Below are 16722 nucleotides of genomic sequence, written 5' to 3'. Positions count from 1 at the left end.
AATCTAACGTAGGACTTCTATGTCCTTCGCTAATAAAAATAAGCCATATGACGCAGCAAGAGTTTTTCTTGTGGTAATGTCTTATAGCAAATCTTCAACTTTTTTTACTTCATTTTTAGTTGGACGTGGAATTGATTGGTATTTGAGTACCCAAAAAAAAACAATCTTAAAAAATAAATGTGTCAATATTTTTAACTTTTAGAAAATGAAAATTTAAATCTAGATTTTGAAAAACACAAAAGAATCATGTTATTTGAGAAAGAAAAATGCTTATTCCCTCTTACTTCGAAGCCACAAATATATCAATCTTCATGAAGGATTATTGAAGTGAATAGCTACTATTAATCAAGAAGAATGGTATATTGAAAAGGAAAATGTTTTCTTGCATACTTATATGCGGCAATTGCTGCATAATGGGTTATGTGACAGTAAAAAGAAAGTAACAAGTGTTTAAGAGTCTACTTGATTATGTGCACTGCACATAACCTTTGGCACATATTGCCTTCTTTTTGCTGCCACATAACCCGTTATGCAGCAAAACTTATTCCCTATTGAAAATAAAATGGGGAATCATTAACCAATTGATTTTTCAAGCTTTACCAGCAAATCAATTGAAGACATGGCCACAAGTTTAGCATGATGAAAATTCTTCCAGCCGTATCAAATTTGGTTCTTAAAGGCAACAAAGGAAGAAGAATTTGCTGAAAATGGAATAGTTAATTCATACGAATTAGCTTATGTTGATAAAACAAATTATTGGGCACAAATCTAATTAAATTTTTTGATAGAGCAAAAGAAATATAGGAATCAACCTTCAAAAAAATTATTGTAATAGGTGGCAAAAGGTTGTTTGTTACTCAAATATCAATCAACTGCACGCCAATTGCACATCAAGTCAGAAAAGCTGAAGATTTGCTAGAAGACATGGCCACAAGAAAAAAAATCTTGATTTACTCTATGACTTATTTTTACTAGCAGATGGTATAGAAGTCTTACATTAGATTGATGATAGCTAAAGTCTTATCTCTTCTCCATCATTAGATGAATAAGAATATCACAACCTCATTAACCATATGAAAGCTTGGTGGACCTTGTTAATTGCATAGGTGTTAACAATTTCTCTTAAAATTATGGATTACTTGCGGGGTAATGCCAAATTGACCTCCAATGGTCGCAAGACCGATTTACTTTAAGGTTAAGAGTTTCTTATGAACTTTAATGATTAAGCTTATCCATCACATACAGCAAACTTGTGAAACTTTGGGCTAGTTTTGGTAGGGTGCGCCAGGCCCGTGCAGTAGTGCAACGCATGGGCGACGCTTGAGAGTCCCAGTAGCAAGCTACTGAGTGGACTCTCCCCCTCAAGAAATAAATTTAATATCGTGTGAGCCGATGGCCCACATATCAGATATTAAACTGATAAGAACAGATACTACACTTGATCTTAGCCAAAAGGCCGAGAAAGGTATGCTTTGCCCATTTTCTGATTTTCCCTTTTATACCTCTGCTTTGTTTATTTCTCCTCTCCCTTACACGAGGTGGGACTCAGCATTTGAAACCAGCAAGAGTGGAAGCACATCTGTGTATCTCACATCTTTGCGTTATTTTGTTGCCATAATTGGCTAATAAGCTTGTTCCTTCTTGGAATCCAATGCATTTACTCAGAAAATGGTTCTGTCCGTCCTACCTGTAACACACTGCTGGTAACCTATCATCTTTTGTTTTCTATCCCTCAGTGGATTGTTGCACATCCTATATAGCATTGAACCAGGAAGATGTCTTAGCGTATGCTATTATTTGCAGGCAAAGAACCATTGCATTTGGTGGAAAAGGCAGGATGCTAACATTTTATTGACTTGTTTACTGTCACATGAGTTAGATGAAACATATAGCAACCAAATTACAACATCTGTGAGTAGGAAGTATCTAGCCTAAGAGCATTAGCATTGGGGAATGTTAATGCCATATGTAAGGTGTATTTGGCATTTCAAGGGCCAAAATGTATTGCATCAAGGAATGCTAAAGGTAAGTATTGTAAATTTTTTTACAATACTGCTACAGTGCAATTCCAAAAATGGAATTGCACTGTAGTAGTATTGTAAAAATAATAATAATATTTTATAGATACTGATGCGTACTTTCTTTCTCCTCTCTCTCATTTTCTCTATTCTTTTCTCTCTCTTCTTTCTCCCTTTCTCATCTGCTCTCTCCTCTCTTCAGACCCAAACACCCTCCATCCTCCCAACATCAAAATCACACATCACAGTGGCTCATTTTTTTTTTGGTGGGTTGCAATTCAGCGAGTTATGTGGTTGCTTTTTTTTTTTTTTTTTTTTTTTTTTTTTTTTTTTTTTNTGGGTCACAGTGATGGGTTTGGTGGAGATCGGCGTGGGTCACGACGTGGGTCACCGCATGGTTGGCTGGTTCTTTTGGGTTCTGCCTTTCTGATGGGATTTTTTTTTTTTTTCCTTCTGTTGTGACGCTTGGGTGGTGGGTGTGATGGTCAATGTTGGCTCAAACTAGTTTGATGGTTTGTGTGTGTGTGGCTTTGTTGAAGGTTTGATGGTTTGTGTTTGTGTGTGTGTTTGTGGTGATGGGTTTGGATAGGTTGATCGGTGTATCATGGGTCTTTATGTGTGTGGCTTTGTGTGTTGAACCGGTGCTAGAGGTTGAGGGAGAAAGAAAGGGGGAAAAAAAAAGATTTGGCAGGAAAACCAAGTTTGTGACTGTTGAAAAGAAAAAATAAAGAAAGATTCAAAAATAATATTTTAATAAAAATAGAGTTTTGGGATGTTAGAGGTATTGTAAAATGGTATAGTATAAATGATAAAGTGACTTTTTAAGATGGTAAAATAGAGTAGAGTAGTATTTTCTGATGCTAATGCTCTAAGAGGGACAATCAACCTAACATCTTTGTAACCCATTTTTTTCCCTCAAATGACTTGCATTATTCACTACTTAGACATTGGTCAATTCTTGCAACTGCAACTTTTCTTTTTCTTTTACCTCTTTCTAACAAATGGGGCTACTTTTTTGTTAAACTTTTCATCATGGTGGCATTATTTTTGGTACAAAAATACTGGCACTGGTAAGTACATCCACCCTCAATTATTCAAGACCGCCTTCTCCAGCAATGAAGAGCCGGTTAACAAGTACAACTAGTCGATCGACTAATTCCATACAATCACTTCGATTTAGATTTAGTTATATACTATTGCTCAGAAAGCAAAATATTAAAATTATTTCATTATTATAATTAGAATATGAACGAATTGAGTTCTTCAACTGCATCATTAGAAAAACTTTGGCTTGATTTGGTGGGGTGCGCCAGGCCCTTGCAGGCTTACAGCCTTGCTGTACTGCAAAGCTAGGACGACACATGGGAGCACCGGTGGTGTGGTGGACTCCATGTCTCTACCCTTCAAAAATTAATTAAAAAATTGTGAGCCCCAGTGGTGTGTGCACATCTGTGAACTAGAATGGGATATCCGTGCATCAAAATATAGTTTCTACCATTGTAGTATCAAATTTATCACAATAAAAATAACACAGGATCAGTGATTAAACCTTTGTACTAGATTTGGGTGGGGTGCGCCAGGCCCAAGCTATAGTGCAACGCATGGGCGACGCTTAAGAGCCCCAGTAGCAAGCTACTGTGATGGGCTCTCCCCCTCAAGAAATAAATTTAATATCGTGTGGGCCGATGACCCACATATCAGATATTAAACTGATAAGAACAGATACTACACTTGATCTTAGCCAAAAGGCCGAGAAAGGTATGAGAATTTCAATCACACATGCCATCTTTTATTGTCCAACTTGTACAGATTCTCATCTTCTGGAGGCAGTGTGGGACAAGTACTGTGGTAACCTATCAGTTATTTTTTACCTCCGATTTTGTATTTCTAGCTAAGATGTCAAATACAAGCTCAAAGTTAAAACAGTTTTGTATTAACAGATAACGATTTTTGTGATTGAACAAACAGTTTTGTATTCACAGATAACGATTCTTGTGATTGAACCTGATAAGGATTTGAGTCTAAAGAAGATCGAAACTTTGTGTATAATAAATAATTTACGAGATTATCAAAATGATGCAGCGTAAGTGGCCATCCAGAGAAAAAAAGAAGAAGAAGAAAAAGAAGAGAGGATTTTTTGCAGNTTGGACCAAATTAGAACTAAGTGACCGAGCAGACTGAAATTGACCGAACTGGACCAAGTGGACTGAAGGAATGTAGGAGACTGAATTATACAGACTTGGACTGAACTGAACTTAATGGACTGATGGGGATCGAATTGGACCAAGTGGAAAATGGATCGTATTGGACCGAATAAGTCCGAATTGGACTGAATAAGACTGAAAGTGGACTGATTTGGACCAAATATACCGAAGTAGACGGAATGGACAGAAGTGGACCCAAATGCGTCGGATAAGACTAAATTGGATCGAAATGGATGAATAGACCGAACAGACTGAAGTGGACTGAAATAGATAGAATGGACCGAATTGACCAAGAGGGTTGCTTGGATTCAGCTATAAGAGGATCCTAGACATCAATAAAGTCAGGACTTCTCCCTTAAGATTTTGCTTTGTCGTCATTGATGGCAGTCAACTGCATATCAAAAAAGGGCAAGGTGAATTGATTTACCCAAATTAGTTTTTGTGACTGGTGAACTTTCAATGTTTCACTTACTAAAAAGAACGTTCCTGTTTATGCGGTCACTTAGTTCTAATTTGGTCCAATTCGGTCCATCAGTCCAATTGGTTCAATTTGGTCCACATCTGTCCATTTGGTTCACTTCAGTCCAATTTGGTCTTATTTGGTCATTTTCAGTCAATTTTGATCCACTTTGGTTCATTCAGTCCACTTCTGTTCATTCAATTCATTTTGGACTAATTAGGCCTTAAATTTATTCTTTTTATATACTACATTTTTAATTTTGGGCTGAATTTTTTTTTTTCACAACTTTTTTGGGCCAAACTCTATAGTTTTGGGCTAAAAAATACATATAAAATAGACATTAGAAATTAGAGATAAGGGACTTAAAATTCAAGTTTCAATAATGTAAATATTATGCTTATATTTGGAAAGAGAGAAAAAATGCTACAATTTTAAACTTATTTAATAATTTAAACTTAATATAACATGTTACATGTGTTTCATGGAATGGGGGTGTACATTTTTTTTAAAATATTCTTGATATGCTCAAATTAGCCAACTGATTATGGTATATTTAAAACCCTTTTAATAACATCATCTCCATTTATATAAAAAAAATATTTTAATTATGAAATTTAAATATTTTGATTAAATTATGTTTTTCATATATATATATATATATATATTGTGGAGGATAAATGAGCCAAGTAAGAACATTGGGCCGTGGGCCTTGTCCGAGGATGTAGGATAACCCGAGGAGGGTTGAATAGTAAGATAAGCTTGTACGACAAAAGGACGAGAACAAGGACAAGTAATGACGAACAATAAATGTTTCCCGAGGATCTACCCCTCCTCGAGAAATGTCCTGGGGGGATCGAAGCCCGATTACCCAGAAGATATCGTGCAAGAGGGCACCATACCTCTAAGGATAAGCTTCAGATAAAAGAGTCAATAGCGAACCAGAAAATATCTAAGAAGAAAGCTGCTACCACCACATTAAATGTTCTGCACCTAACCATCTGGCTGTATTTATGTAGAAATGATGCTTGAACAGTGACGTTGAGTCTTACAGCTGTATATAATGGTTCCAAGAGGGCTCTGATGGGACAAGCATCTAGAAGATTACATACACAATCAATAGATGGAAGGCTTGGATTGAAAGGGAGTACAAATATATAAAGAAAAAAACCCCACGAGAATTGGGGTATGTAATCACAAAGAAAGAAAGGAAAACGGAAGAGAGAGAGAGAGAGAGAGAATATCTTGTACTTTAAAAAGCTTGAGTGAATATAAGAACAGCGAATTCTCGGACTTGACCAAGGAGGATTATTCCCTTTTTAAACTGTGTTTTCTTATCTTTTTGGCGTGAATCCAATCCCTTGTGGCTCATACATGATTTGTTAAGTCTTATCTGTGAAATCCACTTTCTAACAAATATATTGTTTTAGGCTCGTTAGGCCATCATCCATTGCTAGTAGGCTGAAGGTCTAAAACCAGTCCTTACATATATATGTATGTGTATATATATATATATATATACTAATCTTCTAAAAAAAAACACCTAAAATTAAGAGATGTGCTTCCATAATAATGATAGGAATGAGATGTTTTTTCAAACCAAATTCACAGAAGTGCTACTTAAAAAATTTGCAAAATATGACCAAAAATTAATTAAAAAAATTTACATGGTAATTGATTTCTATAAAATCAAGTACCATTAAAAAAAAATAATAATAAAAGATAAAAACAACAAACAAACAAACAGATGCCTACTTGGTTTAGTCATTTAAAAAAAAATAAAAGACAGCCGTTTACCATGCCGTCTCTCTTCTTCTAACACTAGCATCCATTTTCAATACTACTCACCTCTCTCTCTCTCTCTCTCTCTCTCTCTCTCTCTCACAAAATGGATCCACTCTCAAAGGTCCACGACTACACGATCTGAAATGAGCTGGATTGGATCGTTCGGTACAACGACGAGTTCTGATTCGGGTTGCTCTAGTACCAATCAACTACACGCCATCTATAGATCAAGTCAAAAAATCTAAAGATTCAATAGAAGACATGACCATAAGAAAATACCTTGATGAATTGTATGACTTTTCTTTACTAGCAGATGACATCTCTTTGCCATCATTCACAAAACAGAATATCACAACCTCATTAACTAAATGGAAGGATGAGATATGCATGCCTGAAGCTTGGTGGATTCTTGTAATCAGTAAGGTGCTAGCCATACCATACTTTGTAAAAAGATATAGACGCTCAAATTAAAAAAGTTGTACATATCCATGCATTATTGGGACACCTATTCATGTACTAATGTACTATGTGACTTGTATTGTACCTCAAGTTAAATGAAGCAACAAGAACTAGGGAGTTAAACGAAAACACAAATTTAATTGATTCAACATGATAAAGGCAACTAGGCAAGACTGTCAACGTTTGCTCTTTCACTTCACACTCTTCCCCTTTCTTAATTACTAGGAAAGGCTCTGATGAGTCTTCTTGTGCAATAATGCTTACACCCAGGCTTTACATGGTGAGTACAATTATTGGCTTACACTTCGGATAACTGTTCAATAACATGTCTGACATTTCAAACAACTCAGATGCTATTGGAATAATTGCATTTACTTTCATAAAGACTCCAAGGATGCGGATGCACTCTACATGGATCATTTGACATAGTTGGATGCTACACACATCAGACGGTCAACAATAAATTAAATTTCAAATACTTGAGCACTTATCAATCAGCATTCCAGAGTCAAAATCACCACTACCTTCATTCTACACTTCTGATGAGGCTGTCATTAACATACAGAGAGCTTATTGGCTACAGAAAATTTGGGCGATCCACATAAAGCAAACATGTGAAGCTTTGAACTAGAATTGGGTGGGGTGCGCCAGGCCCGAGCTATAGTGCAACGCATGGGCGACGCTTAAGAGCCCCAGTAGCAAGCTACTGTGGTGGGCTCTCCCCCTCAAGAAATAAATTTAATATCGTGTGGGCCGATGACCCACATATCAGATATTAAACTGATAAGAACAGATACTACACTTGATCTTAGCCAAAAGGCCGAGAAAGGTATGAATGTTTCTGTCACACATGCCATCTTTTAATGCCCAACTCGTCTTGGTTTTCCTCTTCTGGAGGCAGTGTGGGACAAAACTGCGGTAACCTATAATTGGAACCCACCCGTACCCTTTTTTATAGTTAACTTCAATGCAACCATTAGTGAGGACAAAGCTTATAGTAGCAGTTGGCAAAAATAATAAAGGAGAAGTCATCTTGTTTAGACTCAGTTTATTGATATTAGGATCCTCTTATAGCTGAAGCCAAAGCAAAACCCATTTTTGTAGAAATATCAGAGGCTTTAAGAATATAAATACACAAACTTTGAAAGGATATGTTTATTGCACACATTATTGCTAGAGCAAAATTGTGTCTTGAAACCTTTTCTGATTGGTCCATAAATCATACATATTGAAATTTTGTCAAAACTTAACATGAAATCGGTTGGTCGTGTTTTGGTTTAACCCACTATGGTACAAATCAAATTGAGTATGTGTCAAAAAAAATTTTGGACAATTGGATTGTTATTTGTACGACTCTTACTCTGTCTTTTATACATAAATCCTTGTTTATAATTCAATAGTCATTAATTGAATATAATTCCATTAAAAAAAAGATATATATATATATATATATATAGACATACACACGTACATCTTAGAGGGAAAATTTGCGCAATCTTTATTCTAAGAATATTTATCCTCCGAAAAGAGGAAAAAACAAAATCTTTGTCTAAAGACATGCCTTGAAATAGGAAAGATGTATAGAACATTTCAACGAGAGTGTTTTTTCAACTCTTTCAAAATGAAATCTATTCAAAACATATGTCATGTTTCCTGAATACAAATATCTAAATTTGATATTTTTAAATACTTTTCAGATGTATTGAAAAAACGACAGCCATTTAACATGCCAACTCTCTTCACCTATATATAGATTCTAAAGTGGGTGATGGCAATGGTCATCTTTTTGTATGAATAAGAATGGTTATGAAACCATTAGTCCATAACGCAAATTTCAACACCAGTGAATAAGCTATGACTTTTTCCAATTATCAAAATAAGTCAATAATTGTTGGGTTAATAAACAATTATCGTCTGTAAAAATACAATTGTTGAAGTAAATAGAGGAGTAGGGATTCTGGGACTTCCAATGTACCAGTTAATCAATGAAAAAAAAAAAAAAAAATCTTGCTCCATTCCTGCCCTATACCTTTGTGGGGCAGGTAAAAACTTTTGCGAGGTGGGATGGGTCAGGGCAAGGAGAAATTGTCAGGCCTACTTGACATTTGTAGGTTCAAAGGCCAAAGGTAGTTATTGGAACCAGTGGAGTCAATACCGTACCGTTCCGGCCGGTACAACCGGAATTTTTCGTACCGGCACCTTGACCGGAACAGAAACGTGGCTATTTCGTACCGCTTTTTGTACCGGAGCTTACCGGGTTGTACCGGAAAAACCGGGCAAAAAATCGGATACCGGCTGAAAAAAGGATACCGGACGTTAAAAGAAAAACAAGAAAAATGGAAGTGATTAACGGTAAAGGACAATACCAAATAACCCATAATACTGCCATCGCCAGCACTGTTCCGAAAGTGACCACCCATTCTTCTTCTTCTTCACGCCCATCCCTCCATCCGTCTGCATCTCTTAGTTTTTAAGTTTTTATTTCTAAAGCTTTAGTTGATTGTTTAGCTGTGAGTCTTGTGACTTTTAATAGTAAAAAACTAAAAGGAGAGTAGGTTTGGTTTTGTTTATAACTTGTGGCAATGTGCCCTCTGACACACCCACCCACGTGAATTGTTACAAACTTTTGAGATTTCAAAAGTTGATTTTTCTTTTTTAATGCAAAGAAGTTTTAAACGGCATTTTAACTTTTAACTTATTATTATTATTATTATTAAAAAAAGTAGGAACATCAATTCCCTATTATTGTTAATATTATCTAGTTGAAATTTTAACTAAAGATTAACATATTAAATGACATAAAGATTTATAAATTTAAACTTTTTAATAAATAATATAAATTTTGGTTATATATATATAAAATAGCGGTAAACTCGAAACGGTACACCGGTATTGACCGGTACCCGAAATATATCGTACCGGTGGCCAAACCGGTACAGCCTCCGGTACGGTATTGACTTCCTTGGACTTATAATATGGGTACAATATGGTTATGACATCCCAAATGAAGTATTTGTGTATCCCAGCCAATAAATGCATTGAGAGGTGCCATTGGATAAACAATGACATTGCATGGGGCTATATATGTGAAAACATTCTAATTTGCTCATTTGTGACCAATGATCAATCTAACAACTAGTAAACCTTTTACTGATTGCTCGATGCATTTCAGCTTTTGGAAATATTATAATAATATTGAATCTTAATTACGTGCTCTAAAAATTACATGGAAAGTTATTAAGTTATCACATTGTGGTGGCGGTTTTAATGAACATTAGTTGGTCATGTCGAGAAGTCTATGACAGAAATATTATTATGTAGTTGAATTAAAATTCTCGAGAATAAATTTTAGGGTAATCTACGGTAGAGAGAAAAAGTAGATGTATGCAGTGCAATTACAAGAAAGAAAACGAAAATATATTTATAACCTGTTTTTTAGAAGATAAAATATATAACCTAAACAAATTGTTTGCACCTCCTAAAATTCGGACATAATGCGTGATATTCACAGTCTTCGTTGTTTCTCTTCTTTAGAAAATTTATACTCCATATTTTGAAAACTAGCAAACTTTTATGTCCTTTGGTTGTAATTCTTGATCAAGAAATTAAAACTATATATATCTTATTATGTTATGCCGTTCCAGAGAACTCAAATGATAGGGGTTTTTATTGTAAAATAAGAAACTTGAATCGAATTTCGTCTATCTTAAAAATTACTTGATATTTTGACTTGAAAAGAGTAAATATCATAAAACATACATTATAGGTTCAAATTTATCGTATCATAAAAATAATAATAGAAATAAATTTTAAAAAATTTATATGATCATTTTATATTTTATTACGTTTAATTTGAGACAAGTGGAAGTGTACGCATACAAACTACCAATGTTAACATGCAATAAGTTTGTGGGCTTTAGGCACACTCTACTTGTCTTGCTTAGCACACATACTTGTATAATTAACATACTTGCCTACTATATAAAGACACTCTTGTATATATTATATGGTATGAAATAAAATACTATCTTCTAAAATTAAAATTAACATCCAACAAGACAAAACTAATTGTTTAACCAGTAATATTATTTCTTTCTTTCAACCCTAGCTAACTCAATCAGGGCACGGTACTATTGGATTGATATTTGATACGCCTTTATGGATCATATATTCAGCTCTTTGTGAGTCCTAGTGAGTACATTCCATTAATTAATGACCTTTCAGGTTTGAATTTGATTAAGTAGTTCATCATTAATTTTGGAAAATTAATGATGAACTTGGGATGAAGGGTGCTTTTAGAGCTTGGACAGGGCCTCATAAGTCATAAATTAGAATAAAGAAGTATGGATGAATCATGAACTACTCATTTTAAGGAATTAGATCGAGTCTCTTTAGCAAAATAATATATAAATAAAATAAATATAAGAGTTTTATTAGATCAGGTCTCTATTTATGTAGTCTTTTGTATGTGATATCCACATGATTGAGAAATGAGGTGCTATACCACCGCATGCAATTGCATGATTGAGAGTTAAAAAAGTAATTTTCAATCCCAACCATTAAATTAAAAAAATTAAACGTTAAAAAGTGAAAAAGTATTAAAAAAAATTATAAGAGAAAATAGAGTAATTACACGTACTGAATCCTAGTCCATATCAATTATCGATAAATTAAAGTTTCTAAATTAGAAATATACAAGCAAGCAACGACAAGTCGACAACACGTGTTGGACTAAAAGAACCTTTTATTTTTCAATGATCTAATAGTTAGATGGCGTATCGCTTCTTTCATAAGTTTGAAATCTAGGATTTAATCCCTATCTTACTTATAGACGGAAAAAGAAAAGTACATTTTGCCTAAAGAATTCGGACATGAATAAGAACAGGTCCAATTATATTGTGATATTGACTTGTTTTTGGACCTTTTCTGGTCTGAATTCTGAATGTTGACTATAACTCTAATTGAAATGTTGAAAGTTGCAGGCCTGGGAATTGATAATTAGAACATCATAGTAATAAGAATTTAGCGTAGGTATATATCAAATTGCGTGGACGGAAGTTTGATAATGATATCCTTTTTTTTTTTTTTTTTTTTTTTCAAATATCTAAATTTGATATTTTTAAATACTTTTCAGATGTATTGACAAAAAACGACAGCCATTTAACATGCCAACTCTCTTCACCTATATATAGATTCTAAAGTGGGTGATGGCAATGGTCATCTTTTTGTATGAATAAGAATGGTTATGAAACCATTAGTCCATAACGCAAATTTCAACACCAGTGAATAAGCTATGACTTTTTTCCAATTATCAAAATAAGTCAATAATTGTTGGGTTAATAAACAATTATCGTCTGTAAAAATACAATTGTTGAAGTAAATAGAGGAGTAGGGATTCTGGGACTTCCAATGTACCAGTTAATCAATGTTTGAACTAGAATTAGGTGGGGTGCGCCAGGCCCAAGCTATAGTGCAACGCATGGGCGACGCTTAAGAGACCCAGTAGCAAGCTACTGTGATGAACTCTACCCCTCAAGAAATAAATTTAATATCGTGTGGGCCGATGACCCACATATCAGATATTAAACTGATAAGAACAGATACTACACTTGATCTTAGCCAAAAGGCCGAGAAAGGTATGAGTGTTTCTGTCACACATGCCATCTTTTAATGCCCAACTCGTCTTGGTTTTCCTCTTCTGGAGGCAGTGTGGGACAAAACTGCGGTAACCTATCACTTCTTTTTTAGATTTTGTATTGCTGGCTGAGATGTCAAATGCAAAGCTCAAAGTTAAACCAGTTTTGTATTAACTGATACGATTCTTGTGATTGAACCTGATAAGGCTATTGAGTCTTAAACAGGTCGAAACTTTGTGTATAATAAATAATTTACGAGTTTATCAAAATGATGCAGCGTAAGTGGCTGTCCAGAAAAAAAAAATAGATGATTTTTTTGCTGCATTAATGTAGCCTGTTACCATGCAAGGATGATGGATGCTAATGACAACATTCAATGTGTTACAATTCTCAAGATGATTGTGGCTACTGCAGATTCAATATAGAAACATGGTTTAGAGTTTATACACGACACAGGAACATTCTTCTTTAACAAGTGAAAGATTGAAAGTTTCAATATTATGAAGTGATTTGACGATCACCAGTAACAAAAACTCAATTCACCCTGGCCTTCCAGATTTTTTGATATGCAGTTTGACTCCATCGTTGATGGATGAGCCTTATGATAGAATCACAAGAAAAGTTGAAGTTCTCAAAAGAAGATGCAAGAAACTTTACATTATTCGTAGCGTATTGTTGTGGTATAATATGAATGAAAAGGAACAACATTCTATATAATACAATCAGAAAGGGAAGTTGTCCATCCTTTGTTCTTACTTAGACAAATAAACAAAATATATAATGATTATCTAACATCTTGGGATTTTGTAGACAGTTGTTGGAACCCACCTCTACCCCTTTTTGTTAAAGTTAACTTCATTGCAACCATCAGTGTCAATGATGACAAAGCAAAATCATAAGGGAGAAGTCCTGGCCTTATTGATGCTTTTAGTATCCTCTTATAGCTGAAGCAAAAGCAACCCTTCTTGGTCCAATTCGGACCACTCGGTATTATTCAATCCAATTTGGTCTTATTCGATGTATTTGGTCTTATTCGGTCCATTTGATCAAATTCAGTCTTATTTGGTCCATTCAGTCTACCTTCGTCTACTCTGTCCGCTTCCGTCTTATTCAGTCCACTTCTGTTCAATTAGGTCTTATTTGGTCCAATGTGGTCCATTTTCTCTACTTTGGTTTTATTCTTGCCATTCATTCCACTTCGGTCCACATCAGTACATTCACTTCACTTTAGTCTAAATTAGTCTTATTCGGTCCAATTGGTTCAATTCGATCCACCTCAGCCCATTCGGTTGATTTTAGTCCAATTCGTCCACTTCATTCCTACTCAGTCCATTCAGTCCACTTGGTCCAATTCAGTCCACCTTTGTCCATTTAGTTCACCACAAACTCCATTTTCTATCCTCCCATTTCTCTTTCCAACCAAATAAAAAAGTTTTTCATCCCTCCACTTTTCCACCCTTTCAACATGAAAAAAACTAAAATCTTTTCTATATTCTCACTTTTCCAAACAATCTCTCTGAGGGAATTTGCAGAGTAGACTGATGAGGGGGTTCTATGTAGTAGGTTAAGCAACGTTTCAAAGTTTTAAGAAAAATAGCATTTCGAGTTTTAGAAACTCGAGATCCATATTAAAACTTGAGTTCCAAAGACTCGCTTTACTAGTGTTTGGCTAGATGATCTCCCCATACAAGGTTCAGGGAGCCCTATAGTGGCGTTTTTAAGTCCTATAGTGATGTTTTAAATCCCTATAGCGGCGTTTTCCTGCAAAAGTTTTTTTACAAATGTGATAATACCATATTTAGTGAGCCCTATAGTGGCGTTTTTAAGCCCTATAGTGACGTTTTAAAGCCCTATAGCAGCATTTTTCTGCAATTTATGGAAATCGAGTCTTTAAAACTCGATTTCTTCGTGAATTTTTTTCCACATCACAGCCATCCACTTACAAATCGAGACTTAAAAACTCGAGTTTTATCTTGGAACTTGAGTTTTAGACACTTGAGAGGCTAGTTTTCAGCATTGTTTTGAAACGTGACAACTAACTAAATTTTTTGATATTTATTGTTATTTGGAAAGGGTGTTCCGATCTCTATATTTTCTATCTTCCCATTTTTCTATTTTTCCATTTTCTCCCATTTTTTCATCATTTGAACCAAGCTCTACATTTTTCTATTTTTCCATTTTCTCCCATTTTTTCATCATTTGAACCAAGCTCTACATTCCATTTGCACACAAACTGCAATTTGGTACCACGAAAATTAGCATTTCTCTTTACTAAAATATAGTCACTAAGGTAAACATTGAATAGGGTTCACAAGATTTGTTAACCGTTATCTTAATTAACCGCATCTTAGAAGCATGGTTTAACCGTTTTCTTAGTATGAAAAAGATTGTTTATGAGACCAGCACAACCAAATGGTAAAGTCGCTGGGCTCTCTAAGAGGTTTATTAAGTTTTGAAATAGAATTGGGTGGGGTGCGCCAGGCCCGAGCAATAGTGCAACGCTTGGGCGACGCGTAAGAGCCCCAGTAGCAAGCTACTGTGGTGGACTCTCCCCCTCAAGAAATAAATTTAATATCGTGTGGGCCGATGACCCACATATCAGATATTAAACTGATAAGAACAGATACTACACTTGATCTTAGCCAAAAGGCCGAGAAAGGTATGAGTCTTCCAGTCACACATGCCATCTTTTATTGTCCAACTCGAAAAGGTTCTCTTCTTCTCGAGGCAGTGTGGGACAAATACTGCAGTAACCTATCACTTCTTTTTTACATCTGATTTTGTATTTTTGGCTGAGTTGTCAAATGCAAAGCTCAAAGTTAAACCAGTTTTGTATTAACTGATACGATTCTTGTGATTGAACCTGATAAGGCTATTGAGTCTTAAACAGATCGAAACTTTGTGTATTATAAATAATTTACGAGATTATCAAAATGATGCAGCGTAAGTGGCTGTCCAGAAAAAAAAGAATAAATGATTTTTTTTGCAGCATTAATGTAGCCTGTTACCATTGCAAGGATGATGGATGCTAATGACAACATTCAATGTGTTGCAATTCTCATGATGATTATCAAAATGAAAGTTTCAATATTATGAAGTGATTTGACGATCACCAGTAACAAAATCTCAATTCACCTTGGCCTTCCAGATTTTTTGATATGCAGTTTGACTCCATCATTGATGGATGAGCCTTTTGATAGAATCACAAGAAAAGTTGAAGTTCTCAAAAGAAGATGCAAGAAACTTTACATTATTCGTAGCATATTGTTGTGGAATAATACAATCAGAAAGGGAAGTTGTCCATCCTTTGTTCTTACTTAGACAAATAAGCAAAATATATAATGATTATCTAACATCTTGGGATTTTGTAGACAGTTGTTGGAACCAACCTCTACCCCTTTTTGTCAAAGTTAACTTCATTGCAACCATCAGTGTCAGTGATGACAAAGGAAAATCATAAGGGAGAAGTCCTGGCTTTATTGATGTTTTTAGTATCCTCTTATAGCTGAAGCAAAAGCAACCCTTCTTGGTCCAATTCGGTCCACTCGATATTATTCGGTCTAATTCGGTCTTATACGGTTTATTTGGTTTTATTCCTTCTATTTGATCCAATTCAGTCTCATTTGGTCCATTCAGTCTACCTTCTTCTACTCTCTTATTCGGTCCAAATTCGTCCATTTTCTCTACTTCGGTTTTTATTCCTGCCATTCATTCCACTTCGGTCCATATCAGTACATTCACTTCACTTCGGTCCAAATTAGTCTTATTCAATTCAATTGGTCTAATTTAGTCCACCTCAGCCCATTCGGTTGATTTCAGTCTAATTTGCCGGCTTCATTCCTACTCAATCCATTCAGTCCACTTGGTCCAATTCAGTCCACCTTTGTCCATTTAGTTCACTACAGTTACAAACAAAATAGGAAATAGAAATTAGAGATAGGGGCCTAAAAAATGCAATAAAATTAATAAATATTCATAAAATTACCTCAAAATTCAAGTTTCAATAAATTTTTTTTTGATAGGTAATAACAGACTTTATTGATAATAAAAGTACAATGAATTTACGATAGTAAACTCATTGCACTGAAAAGAATACAAATTAATCAAAAAGAGAGACTAACAGAATTAAGAAATTCAAACAAAGAATGACAATGCGTAAACTC

At 34.9% G+C, this 16722-nt stretch overlaps 5 non-coding genes across 5 annotated transcripts; all 5 read right to left on the bottom strand.

Moving 5' to 3' along the window:
- Positions 1-1274: 1274 nt before the first annotated feature.
- On the bottom strand, positions 1275-1469 carry LOC111987488 (U2 spliceosomal RNA). The gene has a single exon (XR_002880294.1). It is a non-coding gene; the product is annotated as a U2 spliceosomal RNA (small nuclear RNA).
- A 2115-nt stretch (positions 1470-3584) lies between these two features.
- LOC111987500 (U2 spliceosomal RNA) lies at positions 3585-3780 on the bottom strand. Its single transcript, XR_002880304.1, has one exon. It is a non-coding gene; the product is annotated as a U2 spliceosomal RNA (small nuclear RNA).
- A 3780-nt stretch (positions 3781-7560) lies between these two features.
- On the bottom strand, positions 7561-7756 carry LOC111987501 (U2 spliceosomal RNA). Its single transcript, XR_002880305.1, has one exon. It is a non-coding gene; the product is annotated as a U2 spliceosomal RNA (small nuclear RNA).
- A 4611-nt stretch (positions 7757-12367) lies between these two features.
- On the bottom strand, positions 12368-12563 carry LOC111987491 (U2 spliceosomal RNA). Its single transcript, XR_002880297.1, has one exon. It is a non-coding gene; the product is annotated as a U2 spliceosomal RNA (small nuclear RNA).
- Positions 12564-15026: 2463 nt separating this feature from the next.
- On the bottom strand, positions 15027-15222 carry LOC111987499 (U2 spliceosomal RNA). Its single transcript, XR_002880303.1, has one exon. It is a non-coding gene; the product is annotated as a U2 spliceosomal RNA (small nuclear RNA).
- Between the last annotated feature and the right edge of the window lie 1500 nt (positions 15223-16722).

Source organism: Quercus suber, unplaced genomic scaffold, assembly GCF_002906115.3.
Source record: "Quercus suber isolate HL8 unplaced genomic scaffold, Cork oak 2.0 scaffold_612, whole genome shotgun sequence".
NCBI classification, from domain to species: domain Eukaryota; kingdom Viridiplantae; phylum Streptophyta; class Magnoliopsida; order Fagales; family Fagaceae; genus Quercus; species Quercus suber.
Note: the sequence above shows the minus strand (reverse complement) of the source record. Positions and strands in the feature narration are given on the sequence as shown.